Here is a 7,266-nt window from a genome sequence, read left to right on the forward strand (position 1 = left end):
GCTTCTGGAAATTTCTCTTTCTAGAGGCCACTTATAGGTGTTCTAGAATTGCCTGAGTGACAGTGCTGGATGATGCAAGGGAGGCCACAAGCCAAGTCTGTGTGGCAATGATGAGCAGGGGCCATTCCAAGAGGGATGCAGTAGCAACTCAAAGGATCTATCACTCAGACAACCAAGGTCGTAGGGAGCAGAATAGGAACACCGAGAAGCAGTCCCTGATAAACCAATGCAGTAATTGGAAGTGTTTCTGGCGATGTGAAGGAGGACTCAGGAGGCCTCCGGGGTGAGATAAGGCAAGCAATCAACATGTCAAGGTAATTTGTTAGCAGTTCTGGCTTTGGGTCGAGGTGTGTAAACCTGCCTGCTGTGATGTATGAAGCCTGCTGCCCTGAGGAAACTTGGCCATAGGACAGTAGCAAAGTGCAGCCTGCCTGGAACTGACAAGAGGGGCCACCCGTACCTGTCAATGTAATACCCGTCCCAGTGAAGGAGGACGCTGATTACAAACTGCTCATATAGAAAGAGGGGTAGACCTGGCCTCGATATAGGACAGCAGGGTGTTTCCCACCTTTCCTTCATCTTGTTGAGTTAGTTCTTACGGACTGATGCTCTAAAACAGCCGAAAATGGGTATAAGGGCTTGAGTGAAGGTTCTTCAGTGTAGGCCAAATGGACACTATAACTGTCTGAACTCACACCGATTACAGACACCCCCCATCATCTCACTGAGCTCACACAGATTACACACCGCTTACCACATTGTTAACCTCACACCCGACTCTGTATGTTTCTCACTGTCCTACTGAGCCCACATCAACCACACACACCCTTCACCATCTCAACGATTTGACATCCACTCTGCACTGTGCTCAGAGGCGACTGCACAGCCCAGCTCACTGACTTTACGCAGATACATATTGCTGTGAAAGCACTTGCTTTTTTCTCCACTCAATATCTATTTTTCCTAGAAATAAACCCTGGTTTTACTCAAGGTGGAGTTGTGTGCAGCTACGAGACTCCCTTGCAGTTATACTTGGTTACGTAACTAAGTCTGGCCAATGAGACTTAAATGTTGCTGGGTGGGGTTCCGGGGAAGGTTTCTTGAAAGGGGGCGGCATACTAGGCATAATCTTTTGTCCTTAGTCTTTATATTTTTCCCTCCAGTTTTGAAAACAGATATGATGGTCAGATCTCATCAGTTGCCTTGTGACTTTGAGACTAGAAGCCACCTCATAAGAATGGTTGGTTCACTGCTGTGCACGTGAAACTAACAGTGTAAATCAACTACAATTTAATAAAAAATTTGAAGAATTAAAAAAGACCTCCCCAAAAGTTACATCTTCTTGCTGAGAAAACAAACAAAAAAATGAAAAAAAGAAAAGAAAAGAAAAACAACCCCCCAAAAACAAAAACAAACAAAAAAAGAATGTTAACTTTGCGAAACTACAGTATCACCTCTGGGCCTTCTATCTTTTAATTTCTTTTATATGAGAAAATGAACCCTTGGTTTTACTTAAGCCCCTGTATTTGGGTCTCTGTTACAAAAGCTGAATGCAATTCTTACTGACACAAACCCTCACCATTCTTCTGAGCTTGCACTGACTGTGCATACACTCAGTGTCCCCCTTGGCCAATGTGACTCAGTATACTACCATCTGACCATGATGTCGCATAAGTGGAACAACTGTCTTTTTTTTTTTTTAATGCCTAGCTAAGTCTCTGCATTTTCCTTTATACTTATCCAGTTGCATAAAGCAGAATGGACCAGAATCTCTGAGGTATATTAATCATATTCTGTAAATGTTAATGGGGAGAGGCTAAGCCAGTACAACACAGGTGTATGTAGAAACCAATAGTTAGGTGGTACAGAAAGATGTGAGATCCACATTTCTTCCTCTACGAGGTCAGCACTGAATTATGTTATCATAGTGCTACTTCTGCATCACAGGGGGAAGGGTGGGGTCCTCGAGGGCGGACTTTACAATTTCCTAGTGTAAAGCTGAGTCATACCCCCTGCACTTCCCAAAGGGTTATGTTTGGAAACAAGTTCACATTAATTTCTTACCTTGCCTTATCAGTTTCCCCCTAAAAAATTAAAAGAAGCAAAATTCAAGATAGGGAGTTTGTACCTGGAAAGCAGGAAGTAGAAGGATCGGTTTATACCAGTGCTGCCCCACAGAGGGAGAGCCTGTGATGGTGCCCCTGGAGGGGTACAAAGCAGAGGACCTGGCTCATTCCCACTCAGACCATCTCAGCTACTAGCAGAGTCCTTGGGGACTGGCTAAGGTGAAACTCTTGCTCTGGTTCCAGTTCATCCTTATTCTTTGGGAAAAGCCCTCTCCCCAGGCTTCAGCGTGGTGGCCCGGGGGAGGTGTCCTCTAAGAGGACAAGTCTTCAGGCTGCAAAGGGTAAGACTGAGGAGGATGTGACTGAAACCTCTAGGTAAGAAGTGGTTACCTCGGCATAAAAATCACCTTTTCCTGTTCTATCAGAACGAGGAAGCAGAGCTTAAAACTTTTAAAGGAGTATATCTAGGATAAAAGTTATTTATTTTAAATAGGGAGTTCTTGGGTGTCTGGACTCAACACTTCTAGATCTCTGTTCTTAATCAGTCAGCTACCCAGAAAAACTAGAGGATGTCTCTACATGACCCCTTTCATGAGACTCTTGGTGACCAGCTGTGACTGGCGGGTGGGGGCCTATGACTCTTTGGAAGCCTCAAGGTCATCCCTCAGATGTGGGGTCCAAGGCCATATCTGAGTCATGGCCACTCCCTCATTTTGCTCTTTATAGATTTCACAGGGACTGGCATTCACACAGCTCGTCATTTCTTTAAAAAATAGCCCATGTCATATATCCAGAGGGAACTCTAATTCAGGAAGACACAGGCACTTCAATATTCACAGCAGCCAAGACATGGATGTGATCTAATGTCCATCGACAGCTGACTGGATAAAGAAGTTGTGATGCACATATATACATATACACATAACTACTACTCAGCCATAACAGAACAAAATAATGCCATTGGCAGCAACATGGATGGGCCCGAAGATCATCATTCTAAGTGAAGTAAGCCAGAAAGAGAAAGAAAAATGCCATATGATATCACTTGTATGTGGAATCTAAAAGAAAGACACAAATGAACTTATTTACAAAACAGAAACAGAATCACAGACATAGAAAACAAACTTATGGTTACCATGTGGTAAAGGGGTGGGAAGGGATAAGCTGGGAACTCGAGATTTGTAGATTCTAACTACTGTATATAAACTAGGTGAACAACAAGTTTCTACTGTAGAGCACAGGGAACTATATTCAATATCTTGTAGTAACCTATAATGAAAAACAATATGGAAACAAATACATGTATGTATATGTGTGACAAACATGCTGTATGCCAGAAACTGACACACTGTAGACTGACTCTACTTCAGTAAAAAATAAAAAATAGCCCACGTTAATTTTTCAGTGATGGATTTTCTACCTTAAGCGCAGAGGTCCTGCTACCTGCCTACCTTGCCAACTCAGCATTTGCGTATTATTTTTATGTTAATGACATGTAACAAAGAAGCTATTGTTTCAGATTTTCATTTTTTCCAGTCTGTCCCTGTTATTACTTGTTGGTAGGGACAAGTCACCCCATTTAAGCAACAGTTTCCTCATCTGTAAAATGAAGGCCAGAACATGCCCTGAGGACAAGTAACTTACTTAAGACACAAGCCAATCCCTGGCGGAGTCCTAGGTGCACCCAGGCCTCCTGCTCCCCTCCTCATGTCTTTTCTGATGACAACAGTAACTCACAGCTTGTTGGGAAAATCGGATTAGGTGATGTGCTGAGAGGCATTTTATGCTCTGAAAAGTGACACAAAGATCTTTGTGATTATTGCTAGGGATTTACGTTCCCTAACAATCCTAGTGACAGAGTGAGGCCTTTACTCTTAGAGAAAATTACTTTGCTTCACTATTTTGTTTCTCTCACAGACCTCACGGGAATGGCTTTCAAGCTTTTTAAAGACTCAACTAATACTTATGAGGTTTTAAACTACAGTTGATGAAGCTTCTGTTGGCTTTTCCCAGCATCTGCATCTTCTCTGATCTCTCTGTCAGCTAGAGTTAGCTTTCCTCTGCCTCTGGGGACCACAATAATAATATCATCCCTTTTAGGTACACCATCTGTGTGTGTGTGTGTGTGTGTGCGCGCGCGCGCGTCTGTGTATCCCTGCCAAGAGTCCCAAGTACCCCTTGTGTTCCTATTTTACATCTATGTGACTCAGAGAAAGGCTCAGATTTTGTTGAGTTCTATACAAATAAAAACCCTCTAGTGAGAAAGACTGTGAAGAAAGAACATTTTGAGGAGACAGAGGCAAAGATGATCTTAGTGCAGGAACAGGCTTCCTTTGGTGGGGACCAGGCTTTGGGGGAGATGATGGACAGACAAACATGTGAGGCATTGTTTGTCCCTGAGGGATTAACACTGTCCATGGTGGTGGGGACTTTGGTTCTAACGTCCTGGACTGGCTGGTGCTGATGTAGGAGGCACGTGGCGGTGTTCCCAGCTGTGGTCCTGGGCCCTGGTGCTCTCAGAGGGTGGGGTCCTCAGGGTGCCTGCTGGAGGTGGCTCCTCCCACTTCTGTCTTGGGTCGTGGTGCTGTGCCACGGGTGTCCACACTGAGGGGCTGGCTTTCCCTTCTCCCTTTCTATCTGGCTTAAGAGCATTTCTGAGGGTCTTAGTGAGTTCTTGAGAAGAATGAGCTCCTTTAAGAGGTTTGGTCACCAGAAATAATAGAATTGTAGGATTTTTAGAATCAAAGAGGGTCTCAGAAACCTTATTGTTCGAAATTCTTATTTTATAGATGAGGACACTGAAGCCCAGAGAGGTTAAATGATTCGCTCAGCTTTGGTAGCTTGATAGTATCTGTGTTAGGATGATAATGCAGGTTTCTTGATTTCTAATTAGACGCTCTTTCCTACTGAATCTTTTTGCAATCGGGAAGAGGATATTCTTTTGATAAATAACAATAGGAAAGTTAGGGCAGATTCAAGAATTATGTGATTTACTATCTGGCAGTAGTAGCCACTCTAAGAGAAAATGGCTCTAAGTTAGTTTTAAGAAACTTATTAGGGAAGGAATATGAAAAGCAATATATGCATGTATATGTTGACCAAAACATGATGCTGCAAACCAGAAATTGACACAACATTGTAAACTAAATCTACTTTAATAAAAAAGAATGCAAATAATAAAAAAAGAAACTATCAAGATCACAAAAATGCACAAATAAACTGTCATGTCCCTTTCCACACTTCCCAGTGCTCTTTGTTTCTCTTTCTCTTAATGGTCCCACTTTCTAGCGTCTTCTGTCTTAATAAAGAGCACAAGGAGGTTCCAATAGGAGCCTCCATAGCATGTCTACATTTTTTTTTAATTATTACTTTTTTGTTCACAAACACAGGTTCTTATGAAAGCCCGGAAATGAAGTAAATAGGAAGGGAACGTTTCCTTCATCTTGATCTCTGATGACTGACTTCCTTTGCGGCCGGGGAATGTGGCCCTGGGCTTACTTCCAAGGCTTCATGAAACCAAGGACTGAAGACGGAAAACTTGGCAATGGTGTTCAGCAGTTTTCTTCTTTTTTAAAATAAAATATATTTTAAAATGTAGTTTAAGTAAATTCAACTAGCGTGTCAAGTTATAAAATAAAAGAGTACGGGTTTTCACTGGGTGGTGTGTTGGAGCCGACCCTTACTGGCTAGTAAGAATAGATTGTTATTCAGAAATTATTCTGAGCCTGTTGTTAAGTCATTGGTAACTTGAAATCAGCCACGATGGGAATATTTACACCATGGAGATCAGTAAATGTTACAAATCAGGGCTTCTTTTTTTTTTTAATCAGAGAGTCACTTTGCCAGCACAACATCTTTGCCACATGAGAAGTTCCACTGTCCAGAAGTCATCATTGTTGGTTTTCTTATGTAAAACATTCCCCAAAGTGATTATTCACATGCTAGCACATGTGCATTATTATTTTAATTCATTTATAGAAAGAGAATAATATTTCATGAAATTTTCTTGAGATCTTTCCATATCAACACATAGAGATCTAACAACTTACTATTTTCAACTATAATATAATACACTATTATATGGTTGTACCATAGTTTAATTAACCAGTGTCTTAATGATGGGTGTCTTTTTTTTTTTTTTTTTTTGGTTTCTCCAAAAGTAGACCTGAGACATGGGGCTGGGAGCAGATGGTTTATTTGGCAGGTGAATAAAGAAGCACAAGTGAGACAGTGAGCAAAGTGGGACAGAGACGTTTGCTTGTTTAAATCAGGTCCAAATAAAGCCCTCACATTTGATTGGCTTATACGTCTCCTAAACCTCTTTGAATTTACAGGCTCCTCATTTGTCTTTTTTTCTTATTGCAATTTATTTCATTGAAGGAAACAGGTCATTTTGCTGATTGGATCCTCATGGCATCATTTAATATGTTCCTCCATATGCTGTATTTCCTATAAATCATTGTTGGATATAAAGGTAGAAATTTGTCTTGGTTTAATAATGATAATAAAATAATGATAGATATTCTGATTGTTAAGCTCCATTTATTTTCATTAACACTATTTTTATAATAGACTTTATCTGAGAACAGTTTTAGATTTAGAGAAAAACTGAGAGGATAGTACAAAGAACTCTCTATCTAACTCCCCCTCCCAACGATTTCCCCCTTTTATGAATATTCTACTTTAATATGGAACATTTGTTACAAGTCATGAACTGATATTGACACATTATTAACTAAAGCTCAAAGTATTTTCAGATTTTTAAAAATTTTATGTAACGTCCTCTTTCTGTTCCAAGATTCCATCCAGTAAATGCACATTGTATTTAGTTGTCCAGTCTCTTTAAATTCCCCTGGGCTGTGACAGTTTCGCAAACCTTTCTTGTGCTGGTCAGGTATACTGTCAAATGCTCATCTGTTGGAATTTGTCTGATGTTTCGCTCATGAGGAGACATGGCTTTGGGCTTCGGGAGGACACCCACAGAGGTAAAGTGCCGTCTCATCGCATTGTAGCAGGAGTGCCAACCGTCAACATGGTCTGTGGCTGCGCTGTTGACTTTGGCCACAGAGGCAGTGTTGGCCAGGGTTCTCCCCCTCCCCCTCCATACTTCCACACTCTTTGGAAGGATGTCACATACTCAGCCCCACACTTAAGGAAGGGAGGGTTACCCTCCCCCTCCGTGCATACTGCCCCCTCCAAA

At 41.5% G+C, this 7,266-nt stretch overlaps 1 long non-coding RNA gene across 1 annotated transcript; it reads left to right on the forward strand.

The window, feature by feature from the left end:
* Nucleotides 1–2,003: 2,003 nt before the first annotated feature.
* Nucleotides 2,004–5,663, forward strand: LOC140687962 (uncharacterized). Its single transcript, XR_012062596.1, has 2 exons — nucleotides 2,004–2,441; nucleotides 5,456–5,663. It is a non-coding gene; the product is annotated as an uncharacterized lncRNA (long non-coding RNA).
* The last annotated feature ends 1,603 nt before the right edge of the window (nucleotides 5,664–7,266 follow it).

Source organism: Vicugna pacos, chromosome 21 (assembly GCF_048564905.1).
Source record: "Vicugna pacos chromosome 21, VicPac4, whole genome shotgun sequence".
In the NCBI taxonomy this organism is placed as follows: Eukaryota; Metazoa; Chordata; class Mammalia; order Artiodactyla; family Camelidae; genus Vicugna; species Vicugna pacos.